This window comes from Euleptes europaea, chromosome 11 (assembly GCF_029931775.1).
Source record: "Euleptes europaea isolate rEulEur1 chromosome 11, rEulEur1.hap1, whole genome shotgun sequence".
NCBI lineage: Eukaryota > Metazoa > Chordata > Lepidosauria > Squamata > Sphaerodactylidae > Euleptes > Euleptes europaea.
This window is the reverse complement of record NC_079322.1, coordinates 40689953-40705140: the sequence shown is the minus strand read 5'-3', so window position 1 is coordinate 40705140 and position 15188 is coordinate 40689953. Positions and strand designations below refer to the sequence as shown.

The window sequence follows — 15188 nt, the reverse complement described above, 5'->3', positions numbered from 1 at the left end:
CAAAGAACTGCAAGCAGAGTTCTGATCCCCTCCCCCTTTCCTGCTGCAGCTCACAGACCCCCAAATGCTCAGGAGAGTACTGGAACATATGTGGGTACAATGAGGGAATTCTAGGTGTTTGGATAGAATCAATGAAATTTCACTCTCTTCTCCTCCTCCAGCAGAAAAGGATCACTGGATCTAACCCTTACTTATTTCACACACAAATGCTACTAATGATAGTGGAATCAGAATCACAATGCATTTTAAAAATCCAGGTAGAATAATAGATTATTGTAGTAGATCTTATGCTATGTTTTGTTTCAAGGTAAAAAATGTTGAATACATTAACTTGTTCCTAATAACTAAATGAACTGGGTGATTTTGCAAAGTGCATTGGCCCTGGCAAGATCTGACACAGCCCCCATTCATTGTGCAATACAGCCAGGCAGTAGCCATCACAACCTCTGCCATGTGTAAAAAGATAGTCCTATTAGAAATGAGCCATTCATAATGGCCTGCTTTTGATTCTAATATATTCAACTACTGTCAATGTTTTTACAAATGAAGGGTCAAGACCTAGATTTTTTACCACCTATTCCAGTGAACTGGAACAACTGCTTCAAATGTGATATAGCAGTATATCTTAAGTAGTGTATCTCAATCTTATGCAGGATGCGTGTTCATGGAAGTGTGCCTATAATTTCTGCCTTAATTTCATTGACCTCTTATGTACACTGTTGAGACTTTGGACAGTTTTGATAAATGAATGGATCTACGATTAATTTTTTGCTTAAAGTATTGCTCAATGGGAGTAAAATTTAATAACAAAATGAATTATTTCTTGACAAATGGGAATTTCTGTCAGACCTTGACGACAAAACCCTCTGGCTACCCAGGAAGTGGGAGGCGGGGAATGACATGGGATAGGATGACACTTAGCCTGTATTTGGACAAGGAAGAGATCTGCGCGCTGACTAATGCTGAAGCATCCCTGGGGCAGAGTTATCCTTGGGAACCTAAAGAAAGATCAGCAGTTGTGCTGTCTGCTGAAGGAGCCAACTGGCTTCCAACATGTTCTGCTTTTATACTTCTAAACAAAGGTATAGTAAATCTCCACTCTGATCTGAAGGAAACTAAACCCAGTAGAACTACCCCTGGAACTTCTAGAGAATGAAATAATATGAACATCTGTGAAACCAGTCCAAGAAATATTAGTCTAGAAGAAAACATGCATCGTCAGCAGAAAACACAGTAGAAAAATACATACTTTATTATATACGCTTTATTATGTGGGTATGCTAGTTCCGCTTTCAGTTCAAGTCACAGTGGCTTGCATTCATTAGTCTACATTACCATTTTAATTGGATGTAATAATCTAAATACTGGTTGTTGTTCATTACTGGCTGAGCTGTTGTGATACTGTTAGCTTTATTTAGATCAAGCAATCAGTTTATGTAGAATTCTACAAAATAACCCCCCCCCAAAAAAAAAATCCCCACCCAAGAACCTTACAATTAGAGGTATGTACAACATACAATATTAGAGATCCATGACTGGATATTTCAACATGTAGCATAGCATCAAGGAGAAAACACAGGGAGATGTGAATTGGGCTCACAGTGCTGAGGAACGGGAGGGAGTTAATCTTGGCTTCCCAAAACTGAACCCCCCCATACACTTTTCACCCTGGTAGGGAAAAAGGCAAGGAAAGTATGCTTGATTTTTGTCTCTTCCCGTTCTTCTTCTAGGAAAGGTGTTTCCAGTCAACAGCCCCACCCATTCCCCAATGCTGTGACTCTAATCCATCCAGCCAACACCAACCTCTCACAATTATTCTTTCAAAGAGTTTCATCATACTCCTTTTTTTTAAAAGAACTTTCATAATGGCCTTGATTACTAATCACAAGTCCTTGACCTCCAGCAAATTAAATAGTTATTCTAAGTTAAAACATACAAACAACCCCTGCCCTCCCCCAGCCTTATCCATCATAGGTCAACAACTTGGTATCAGATTACAGATTCCTAAATAGCTTCTGAGTGTCATTTATAAGAGCAAAATTAATGCTGACAATAGTTTTCAGCTGGTTAGTCTTTTGACAGCTCACTCTCTCAATTGCCCAAACACTTAACGTTTCAAGCATGGAATAAAAGAATAATAATAAAGTGGGTAAGAAAAAACAAGGGGTTTTGCTTTGAAACGCAGAGCCTTGGAGAATTCCACACTTTAAAGTGAAGCAAGTTCACACTGTGGTGGTTATATCCTCCATCAAATGTGGCTGTTGGCTCCTGTACACATCAAATGAGCTATCTGGAAAGTACAGAGCACTGGAGAGCATTAATAAACAGTTTGATTGCAAGTTTTAACATTGAGAGTAGATGTGCCTAACTCAGAGCAGGGTTACATATTACACTCAATGTGGAAAGGCAGCCAGACTCTCAGTAAAATTCTAAGTAGACTTACAGCTTTTTTAAGTCCATCAAAGTCAATGGACACTCCCAACACTCAAGGATACCTGCAGCAGCCTTGCCTTGAATTCCTATTGTGTGGAAAATAAATGTTGCTGTTTGGTAGGTTACCCCCCCCCCCTTCTTTTAAGTTCTAGTTTTCTTGCTCAGCTCATCTCTGCCAACATTTGGAAGGGAGACGACAAAAGCATTTGTTCTGTGGGGAACTGTAACACTGTTATCTTGTCCCTGAGGCATTTTTAACTCCTAGATGCAGCTGCTAGTTGAGACCCTTTAGGGGAATTTAGAATCCAGGGTCATCAGAAAACTAATTAAACAGCCCATTATGATTCTACTAAAAGCAGCATTATTACAACCCCAGAGCAAGTGTCTGAATGCTATTATGGGTTATACACAGGACAACCAAGTGGAGGTGAGACCAGACAGTATTGAATTGATGCTAGCTGGTGACTGCTGGTACAAGGGAAAATGGAATTGCCTGATCACACTCTCCACAGAAGAACCAAGGCACCCACAAGGCTATGGCACCTTTTTGAAACCTGGTATCTAGCCATAGGCGCCTGTGATTCACCACTGGTTTTTATATTCATAATGGAAACTGTTTCCACTGGAGAATTGGGTTTGATTCCCCACTCCTCCACTTGAGCGGCGGAGCTAATCTGGTGAACTGGATTTGTTTCCCCACTCCTCCACATGAAGCCATCTGGGTGACCTTGGGCTAGTCATGGCTCTCCCAGCCCACCTACCTCACAGGGTGTCTGTTGTGGGGAGGGGAAGGGAAGGCGATTGTAAGCAGGTTTGATTCTTCCTTAAGTGGTAGAGAAAGTAGGCATATAAAAACGAACTCTTCTTCTTCTTCCCAGAAGGTCACGAATACCTGAAAAACTCCATGCAGTCCCCTGGCACACGCTAAATCTGCCTGACTCAAGAACAGAAGCAGAGGCTTCACTATTATGGCCTGAAACTTATTTTTCTCTCATCATATTATTTTGTTAACATGTGCCTGATGAAGAGTTCTGGAGAATTTGAAAGCTTGCATACAGATTTGTTTCATTTTAGTTGGTTTCAATAAAATATATTACATGGATTTTATTTTTTGACCAACATAGCTACCTGGAACCTCAATAACCTCTGCCCTCGTAACATTTACACACTGGGTCACTGTAGTGTACTCCACTTGGGGTTCACTTTGAAGCTTCAGTTCATGACTTCAAAGCAGAAATTGGCCAAGTGAACACACTGATCTCATTTTTGCATACCTGTACAGGCCATCAGTTTGTTTCAGAGTCCCATTGAAAGTGTTGCCTTTTACTTATAAAGTATTACATGGTCTCCGTGTTGCTTTGTTCAGGGAGCATGTTCTCATACATCAGTCTCCCTGTTCTCTCAAGTGAACCAGCAAGTAGAAATACACATCTGAATAAAATATGAGCCTAGATTTTTCAGTGGTGTGGTATTTTAGGCCTCCCCAAGGCAACTGATTTTATGTGGTTGCTATTGGCTTTATAGATTTGTATTTATGCTATGTTATTGTATACTTTATAATTGGTTATTTTGATCCAGTATAGACAGGGCTGCTAGGGAAGAGGGAGTGAAAGGACAAAATTCCATGGGCCTAAAGACTTTGGCAACTGATCCAATTTACTTTCATATGATGTCTGGATGGGTCTGGGTAGTATGAAGGAAGGTATACCAGAGGGAATCTTCATCCGGAGGCTGGTGATGGTTCTTGGCAGCCCTGTGTATGCCAGCTTGTGCAATTTCTGTTGGAAAGGCGGCACCCAAAGGGGGGAAGGGACTGAAATAAGAGTAATTATTTCTCTTCACAAATGCCTCATTATGAATTCATATTAAAGTAGTTTTGAACATAATTCATTATTTCAAGCAGAACTGCCAAGGAAAATATAGTTTAAATTCTCTCCTATTTTACATCATTTTCAGGTCTCCATACCATATTAATAAACATGCAAGAGGGCACTGCCTCCTTACTGCATTTTGTTTTAAAAAAATAGACAGCATGAGTGTATAGAGCCTGTAGCAACAAATAACATTTTTGGTTCTAGTAGGTTATCCGGGCTGTGTAACCGTGGTCTTAGTATTTTCTTTCCTGACGTTTCGCCAGCAGCTGTGGCCGGCATCTTCAGAGGAGTAACACTGAAGGACAGTGTCTCTCAGTGTCAAGTGTGTAGGAAGAGTAATATATAGTCAGAAAGGGGTTGGGTTTGAACTGAATCATTGTCCTGCAAAAAGTAACAAAGATAATGTGCTAACCATTGTCCTGTAAGTATCAAGATAATGTGCTGATGAGGGTGTGGTATGTTAATATGGAACCATTGTATCCTGAAGTGATCTGTTAATGTGTGAAATACAAAGCTAATCTGCATGGCTATTGTTGACTGTAGTCTTTGTTAGTCTGGAGGTTTTCAAGACAGGAAGCCAAGCCTTATTCATTCTTAAACTCTAGTTTAACATTAACAGATCACTCCTCTGAAGATGCCGGCCACAGCTGTTGGCGAAACGTCAGGAAAGAAAATACCAAGACCATGGTTACACAGCCCGGATAACCTACGAGAACCAATGAACTCTGACCGTGAAAGCCTTCGAAAATAACATTTTGTTCCTTTTCACTGAAGATGTTACTTGTGAGAATTTCATTGTTTAAAAGAATTCATCTCAAAATTCTTTCTAGCTTACATGACATATTTTATCTTGTGCAGAGGAAAACCAATATGTACTGTAAATACTAAGGCAACGAAAGATATGTGGAAAGTTTTACTATGCTGTCAATGTATTCTTTATTTTTTAATTCCTTTGAGCTACTAAAATCCAGATTTAAATTCTACCCTATGTATTAGAAAAACTGTGTCATGCAGCCATTTAGAAAGGGCCATTTTCTTTCATTTAATACCAAATACGTATAGAAAGAATCTAAAATGAGCATAAGTACCATTTCTATCCATACAGCACCTGAAAACAGCATTTAAGGTTATTCCACTGAAACCAGTAAATCACTTAATTTGCTAAAATACACTTAAATGTTTTAACCAGTCTGCCATCAAATGAGATAAAGAAGAGGGCCGATGGGACTAGGCTGCTATGTGAACTGTCTTTAAAATGCAATTGTTTTAATCATTTTCTACAGATGCAGCCTCACAAGGGTCTGCTGTCACAGGGACCATTTACGACTTGTTATGGTGTCTCTATTGTTTACCAGCGTCATTCAAGCTAAAAAGACGACAGCTGGGACAGAAAGCTGCTACTCAACTGAACAATATAATCCTGTGAAAAGTAATCAACAAATTTAAGGGTGTTAATTAACTTTACACTTTATCATGTTCAATTAGTTGTCCTTTCTCAGAAAAGATTGCCATGCACAATCGGTTTAGAGCGTGCCATGTTTGATTTGTAAGTGATCACTGTTTCGGTTTCAGAGTCGATGTCAGATGTTCTCTTGGGTTTTGGTGACACAGATGAATGGCTCTACACATGTTTCAGGGGTGATCTGGTTTAACATAAAGTAGCACAACGTAACCTCTCATCAATGTATTGCTGGTCTCACAAAGAAGGGAAAACTGCAATGTACACATGCACAAACACACATACATCTCCCCACAAATAACAAGCAAGATAGGTCTGCACACAACTAAATAAAGTTTATCTTCTTCTAGAACACAAAGAGACACTTAAATGGACCATTTTTCATCATTATTTCTTGAGGCAAGTCTTGTCTTTTAGGGGCACGTTTGGGATCATTTCCTCTCAGCAAGATTTCTGGTTCTGCTGCAATATGCTCCATGCGCAAGCACGCTCTTACATTTTGCCTAATGTGCATAGCCTTTAATAATGGCACCTGAAATAAATGTTGTTCAGTTGCTGCAAGTGCAGGCACATATACAAAAACTTCAATGAGATTTCTTGCATTTCTAAGCTATATTTATAGCTCAAGAAATTCTATAAGGAAAGTAAGATCCATCTATGATTACAATTTATCTTTACCAACTTCCTTTAATACATATTTCCTGCTTGCTAATGGGACAAGGCAAAAGATGATGAAGTGTCAACGCATTCAAAGTGTATCTTAGTGACAAACACTGCAGTTTCTCTGTACTGAAATGGAGAACTCTGGATCACATTATTTCTCCCTTTACTAGCAGCCTCAAAACTAAAACTAAAACAAAATTCACAAACCCAGAAGTTGATGTCAGATTTGTGCAAATGTATGAATATTTCACCATGAGTGGGAGCTTATTACTGTAGCGGAACACTCAGTAACCAAGGGAAAACATTTAGAGCACTAATCTACCTCTATCATTAAGGGAACTATATGCAAAGAAAAGTAGCTGGCTGAATACACAAATTACAACAAACGGCAATAATATGCAAAATGTATAAACCGAATGCACACAATTATAATTGCTAACCTACTCTTATTCCTTAAAAAGGGAATAAGCAATCTTTCAACCAGAAAAGTTAACTCTGAAAGCTCATAATTGGCTAAGTTAAATATTAAGAAGGAAATTATAGGGTATTTCCACAATAGCTGAAACGACCAAAAAAAAAAAAAAAAAACAGCAGCAGAAAACATTAGATTTCTGCAAAAGATCTGCAGGGAGAAAAGGAAGCGGTCGATAGATCTTTAAATTGGTAGAAATAGCTGTTCTTCGAGCCCAAGTTGGCAGCTGCTACATTTGCAGGCCTGGTTCATTATTTACCCATAATGACCATCAAGCTCCAGTCAAAGTCGGATCACAACAACTGTCAGCAGCTCTTTTAATTAGCCTTGTTTGAATTCAAATAAATATCACAATGGCCCAACTTCTGCTGAAGGAGCAACAGAAAGCTGTGAAGGATGAGCTGCTCTGACTTCAGAACTACCCATATGGAGAGGAAGTCTGATGAACTGTGCTATGCAAGCATGTTTAAAAATATACACGTATCTTAAAAGGATGTGTGAGCACCAGATATTTTTTTCCATCCAGGCTTCCCACAAGGATTCTCATTTTCTGCTTCTGAAAAGGTGTGTACGTCAGTGTTGTTGTCGTTGTTTTAAAGAAACCTCTAAAACATTATGCTGAAATACAAATATTTTTGTGTAGTTCAAATTATTTACTGCCCATGTTGCTTTAAAAAGAACATTCTGCAAAATCCAGAATTAAATCAGATTAGCCTCTCACCTAATTTTGTCTCCTTTATTTTGTTTATCCTTAGGGATCATAATCTTCTATCGTATTATCAGTCCCCTCTCTTTGTGTTCATGTCACCAGAATAATGATCTCCCTACCCAGTGGGGACACAAATCAAAACTAAGAGTAGTTCACTACTGGGACCTACAGGAAACAAACATTTGCATAACAGTATCATACACAAAAGATGGCTATTATGTAGAAGTGTGCTTGCATGGGTGCATTCATGAGATTATCTCAATTGACAAGTGTTTTCATTTAGATTACAATTATCAGATAAACAGAATAGTTCTCTGTCACAGGTCAGTGGAACTAAGGTGTTTTCTGTAAAGGCTCAGTGATTTGTTCCCTACTTTTGGATGGGAACAGTTGAAGGAAGGCCCAGGAGTGACATTATAGTCCTAGAAAACTCCAAAACTGTGGTCTGCATGTGCTTAGTTCCATATTTGGGACTGTAGTGAAGCATATAGCTTTTTTCGAGGAAACATATTTATTGTAGTTAGAAGAGTACTAATTAAATGTTATGAATAAAATTGAGAGCACAATCTCATCAGGTAGCCTGAGTGAATCGGAAAGCTCACACAGTTTGTACAAAAGCCCTATACATACAACGTTTTGGTGTGCATGGCCAGTGTGGCTAGTAGGACTGAGGGAACTGGCCCAGCTACACATGGGCAAAGCACCTATGCATGTACAGAGCTTAGGTTCCTGATTATGAGGAGAAAGCCAAAGTGCATACAACTTGCTACACATACAGGAAATGTGCCCTCTTGCAATGAAAATGCACCAGGGGAAAGGGAGATCAAAAAGGTAAGCAGAATGTGGAGGTAACATGATTATTTCTGCCATCCCACATTGGCCTTGTACACCAATAAGTCACATGTACTGAGCTACTGCAAGAATGTATGAAAAATTAAAGGCACAGAAAGAACCAAGATTGACATTCAAGGCAGTTCATAAGGGAGTATAAGCAACTGCCTGACCCACAGAGTGGCATAATTAAAGGATTTATGCTTCTAGCAAGGTGTTGAGTGGCCATAGGGATTAAAGTGCTTGAACTCCGCCATGAACATGAGTGGGAGAAAAGCCAATAAAATTGCAAAGGAAGTTTGATATACTCAGACACCTGAAACAGAAAACACAATATACATTCAGGTAAATATAATGAAGGGACTGAGTGTCCAATCTAGTCCTTGATGATTAACACACACCAGAGAGCATTTGCTAAAAGTCCTTAACACAGATCACTTTATGTCTGCTAATCCCACAGGTGCTAGAGGTTTACAGAAAAATATACTCTAGCTATTACAGCCTCTATTTTAAAAACAAGCCTATAAGATAAAACAGATTAAATAGACACAAATTATAAAAAGTTATGCTGTGTCCTGGTCACTTAACAGCAAAGAGATGTTACAGAACTTGAGAAGTTACTTGGTGGGGCGAGAAAGGCCACTCTTACTGTGGCAGGAAATAATATAAATTACAATGAAATAGCAGAGAAAAAAATCTTCCTGCGTAGCAAGATAATGCAAGACATGCTTCCTTAGAATTTAGACCCAGTACACTCCCCAGTGTCGGAAATCCAACCTAAAATATGTACTCAACTTCCAATTCTGACATTTACTGCATTAGTGGCTAAATGTACTGATAAACAAAATTGGGACAGTAATTCAAGGAGCATATGGAAAACTAAAAACCAGAATACTACAAAATACCACTATCTTAAACTGCTGCTTGTAAGAGTTAACATTTTTCTAAACAGGAGCAGTGATCCAGACTCATCTGAGTTCCAGATCCATAAGGATACTGCTCTTCTCCCACCACTCACCCTTTCAGCATGAAACCCAATGAAACCACAAATGGCTTTTTGCAACCACAAGCTGCATGATACAAAGGATACCAAGTATGGTGGCCAATGACGACTACAGATCTCTTTCTGGTCACTATCTACCCCTTTCTGTCACTCCCCCACAAGTCCACAGATTTCAAAGAATTCAGGAGGCTCTCTCACTTACTGCCAGATGAAGGTAGAAACCACCCCTACTCCAAGTTCTTTGCATGCTCAGAACTCCAATGGAAAACATCAATCTCACTCTGTGGCAGCCTTTGGAAACAACCCAAAGAACCAAGAATATCCCTTCTGTTTCTGAGCATCTCGGAAGCTTGGCATGAAGGGAAAGATCAATCCAGCCTTTCCCTATATTGTCTCCATGTGCCTTAGGACTTTGGAGAGAGGGAAGAGATCACTGACCATCACAAACGATGACTAGGCCAGCCATAATTTGTTGTTCCACTGAGCAATGTAGAATATACTGTGTGTGCATGCACACACACATGCATTAGCATATACACACTCCTGCTGTTTCTCCTGCTGTAGTTCACCCATGTTGAACGAGGTGCTAATTTTAAATTGCCTGCATTTTTATACACCTTTATGTGCATAAAAAGATTTGAGGTTTCAGAGTACATGGAAGTTGATATTGCTGATGTATGTACGAAACACTTCCCTGTGTAGCTGTTTAGCCAGCACATGCATATTCTTGCTTATCTGAGCAAAACAAAGAAACAATATCTCCATTTTGTAGAACTGAGGGAAAGATCAATTCACATAATCAGTTGAGGTGGTAATTACTTGTGTTATATTCATATATTGTCATTTCTGTTCCAGGCAACAAGTCATGGCATTGCTGCACTTACCACATGACTGACATTGTTGAGAGGATTAGCAATAACTTGGTCAACATCTCTGTTACGGTGTCAGACCAGGACCTGAGAAATCGGGGTTCAAATTCTGGTCACTTATTTTGCTGTAATGTGGAAACAAATCTTAAAATCTCGTCCATTTCTTTTCTGAAGAGGGAGAGTAACTTCAAGAAACCTAATTATGTACACTAAAACTAAAATATCACATAGAAAAAAAATTAAAATGCAAAACAAAACCACCTCTCTTATGATACAGCCACAGCAATAAGTAAAACGCTTTACAAGACACTGTAACAGTACTGATGCACTGTCTGTGTGCTAATATGTTTTTTGCATCAAAAGAGAAAGGGTTTTTTTTACCGTAAATTATAAATCCAGGATTGCATTATGATGCCCCCCAAATAGTGCCCTTTTGAAATGTGAATGAAACACTTTATTCTTACCTTTCTCCTAAGGATTAGAAAAAAATAGCCTTCATTATGTATCTGAATTCTGCAGCTCCTTGTGTCACGCACTACATCTTTTTAGCTTAATTCACGCAACATACGGCTTTTCCTCCAGACCATTAAAAGCAACCTAAATGAGAATGGTATGTACTTGCATGTGAATGCAGTACAAATTTTCGTTTTCCAATATCCTACTGAGATTCTCTAGTCAGCAATCCTTGCCTGTAGTTGGCGATGGCCTTATGTCAGAGATCCCAGTTCTGCTCTTTCTTAAAGCTCTACAAATGTACCATACCTTGTCTGACTTTCAAAACTCTTGTTGGTCTCTAACGTGCTACAGGACTCAGATCTAACAAATTGACCATATATGCTGCTGTCCAGAGCCTTGAGAACAATGAATGTAACTTTGTAGTGTTGGAACCCAATTACAAGGCCCTGCTGTTAGGATAGATTCAGATGACCATGCTTTGTGTTTTTTTTTACGAGGGCTATAGCCAAAATACTTGGTCATCTGAAGCTGTCTCAAATGCCAGATTTACCACGAGAAGAGCCTTAAAAAGTGTAGCCATCAATGACAAGAAAGCTCCCACGTAATGAGATTAAACAGTCATCTGGTTACTTGACTCCAACTCTAAGGCACATTTACATGGGATTAAGTTCCACAGAATTTACTGGAACTTACTTTCTTAATGCATTTCAGAATTGAATGTGATGCTGTATCATTATGCTTACTAAAGACAGACTTGTTGGCTAAATCACATCTAGTTAACCAATTAGCTTGCAGTACATTACAGAAAGTTTTATATGCAATTCTATTCCAGTTTGTGAAGCATCTTTGAATTCCACAAGTCACAGTAATAAACGGTGTCCTTGTTAAAACATTTGAAATTGTGCGCCATATTTAGTTCTTTGTTACTCTAAATTTAAAGATTAATACTTTAATATAGAAGTGTTAATTATTTTCTTGATACAGAAAACAAAATGTGCCTTTAAGTAAAATGTCTTACTATTCTGTCTTGTCTTTTGCCATGAGTAGAATCAAGAGGGCTGTCTTTCGCCATGAGTAGAATCAAGAGGGTAACTAAGTTAATTATTTCTCATAATAAGTAATTATGATTAGATAAGAGAGTCTTTGGTAATGACCTGTTCATATGATGGAAGACCTGCACCTTGAGAAATATAATAATACACGAGCATAACTGTGTATGCAAAGTACATAGAACTACTGCCACAGTTAACTTGTCAGTGAATGATTAAATAGGAATTCATAATTAGAAAAGTCCACAATGTAATTTATTAGCTTTCTTGACAGTTCTGGTTCATTAAAGGTTGATTACCAAAGACTGACCTCTAGTGGCATAGGAGTCTTACAACCTAGCTTGTTTTCCTTACTGAGACATCATGGAGTTGCATTTTAACTGCTAAACGAGTCAACATGAAGAGTTATGTCTGTGTGATTTCTTTTCTACAGTCCATGTCAATTCCCAATTTCTGGCTTATTCACACAGTGTCATACATAGCTCAGGAAAAAGGTCATTTATAAAATCTATCAACAATTATGTATCATGTACCATTCTAAAAAAATCTGTCTGATCTGCTGCTCAGGCTATTTTGAAAAGATGAGAAAATGCATTTTTATGTGCAAAATTTAGGGATCCACAAAAAATTAAGAAGTTGTATGTATACTTCAGTTGCTTTATTTAGCACACACACATGCAATTCATTTACATTTTTAGGTAATAAAATATGGAGTTAGTTTGAAGAAAGGATTTACCATTTCACTTCTGAACATAAACCTGAATGCAGTAAAGAAATTTGCAGGTATGTTTATCTGTTATCACTGAACTATGGAAAGGGAGGAAAATCTAATGTAAAAATTGAGTTGAAGTTCAGATTATTTTCTTTGTAAGAACTTTATGCACAGAGGAGTTGGGAGTGTCTGTATTTCTTTTAAAAGGCAGCTTAAAGAAGGGCAGAAATAAATCCTGTAAGAATATGAGAGCAATCCTAATCAGGTATACCCAGAGATCAGTACTTTACTCAATGGGGTTTACTCACAGGAAAACATTCTGCAGCCTATGTCTTTAAAATGCTGTCAATGCAACATCTTGAACTAAGGCTATTGCAGTCATCCCATTATAACCTACAGATCCTACCAATCCTTGAAATTATTAAATGTAGGGCTAAAGCCAAAGGATACAAAAAGGGACTTATCCACCTTTACAGGCTGCTTTGGCAGCATGCAAAAGTTCCTGTTTGTGGTGATGATTTAATATAGCTACTGAATAATGAGTTGCGCTTCCCACAGCAAGTGAATCACCATTTAATGCTATTATCATTAGTTCATGACCCACCAGCATGAAATGTCAACCTGATTAATCTAAGCACAGCTGACCTCAGAGAAAGAAAGCTACCCTGCTGTCCGAATATTGTTATTAATGGCTATTTTGCTTTCACTTTTTTGCTAGCTTATCTATAAAAAGCTGGTTAAGGAAATTTCTTAAAATAAAAATCCATTGCATTCGTTTCAGTGGTGTCTCGAAAACCCACCAAGCAGCATGTTTTAAAAGTAATAAATTGTATTTGAAGCACATAGCCATTCTAAAAATATTACTCATTTAAAAAAGGTTAAAAATTGTACCACCTCTTTATTTTCTCCGTTCTGCAATATTAGAAACATAGCTTTAGTTCTTCTAAAACCACAGTTGGCAGTACATAAATTCTGTTAATGATTTCAGGTAAGATATAGCAAATGTACTTAACTCCAAAATCTCTGCCACTGGTGCTTTTCCAGATGATACAATATAACAAATTTACTGATACTCCGTTGTGCAGGATCCAAACTTTCTTTTTGGGAAAGGTAGCATTTCTCTTGATGGGATATCAAAGTTTTCCAAGCTCTCAAAACCATGTGTGATCACTGGGACAATACCATTTTTCCTTTAATTGAGCAAGTTTGAAACAGTGAACACTCTGTGAATTGCAACTGCACAAATGCTACTGAAGTGGAGGTGTGGCTCAAGGGTAGAGCTTTGAATACAGGAAGTCCCAGGTTCAATCCTTGGCATCTCCAGTTAAAAATGATCAGATAGTAAGCAATGTGAAAAGCCTCAGCCCGAGACCCTGGAGAGCCACTGCCAGTCAGACCAGACAATACTAACCGGCCAGGCTAACGGTCTAAGTCTTTATAAGGCAGCTGCATGTGTCCAAATGCCACCTAAGATGGACACCGTGACCAGCAAAACAACCTTTCTTCATTCCAGAAGCATTATGTAACTTCATACTTAAGTTACATACGTTTTTTTAATAAAAATTTTTAGTACAGCAAGATGTATTCAAGAACTACTCCAGCATGGCTCAGTCAGAGTTGAGTAAAACAGAGCTGAGGGAAAGCAATGAAATTTCTCACATTGCCTGCAGTGGGATATATATTTCCTTTCCTTTGTCTCCTTGGAGTCTGTACATTCCCTGTTGCAGTGATGGAGCATGTGCCTTCACAGACGTGCTTTAAAAAAAAAAGGATGGAAAAAGGACACTCTTTTGGCAATGAGATTAGCCTTCCAGCCTTCGGCAATAAACAGGAAATCACATCACTGACACTGGATCCAGGCTAGCCTTACTGTAGGGATAATTTTTTTAAAGGTTGTTTTCTTTTTCCTGGGAAGATGTTCCGATGTCAGATGAATGCAGTCATGTAGATATACAATTCCACCTCAAGGCATAGCAGACACGGAGGGTTTATTGTGAAACTTAGACCTTCTGTTCAACATAATGTAATTATTCCCTCAAAGGGTATAAGACCCAGATTACATTTAAACAGCGCTATGAAAATTATCCTCTATGACTCCTCAACGACAGAAATTGCAGCTTATATAGCCCATTTGGGCACAGAATACAAACTTCTCAGTAACTGCTACCATGACTGACAAAGAAAGGAAGAGAGTTTTCCATCTACATCAGTAGAATACAAGATTTCAGCAGCTTTAGCCAGTTAGCAGCCATGAACTTTGATACCTCCTAGTTGTGCTTTTATTAAGAACAGCCAAATAATAAAATATGGGGCAATTTACATTCCTGTGGATTGGCTCAGTTAACACAGCACAAACGTCACACAACAGTTTATTCTATTTGACAAATGGGGCAAAGATGTATTGCTATGTATAACTCCTGTACTACAAAAGACAATGATCCCAACCTAGAGGGCCTAAATCAGGGATCCCTCACCTTTTTGAGCCTGAGGGCACCTTTCGAATTCTGACAACGGATAGTGGGCACAAAATGGCTACCATGGGAGGTTGAGCCACACACAAACACGGAAGAAGCCCAAGGGCTGGGGATAAGAAGAGCAACTTTTAAAAATATACTGGGAAAGAGGAGAAAGAGAATAAAATCAGCACTATAGTGGCAG

General features: G+C 38.5%; 1 protein-coding gene across 1 annotated transcript in view; it reads right to left on the bottom strand.

The window, feature by feature from the left end:
* Nucleotides 1-15188, bottom strand: part of HIBADH (3-hydroxyisobutyrate dehydrogenase) — an 80076-nt gene that overhangs the window by 16997 nt on the left and 47891 nt on the right. The window lies entirely within an intron of this gene.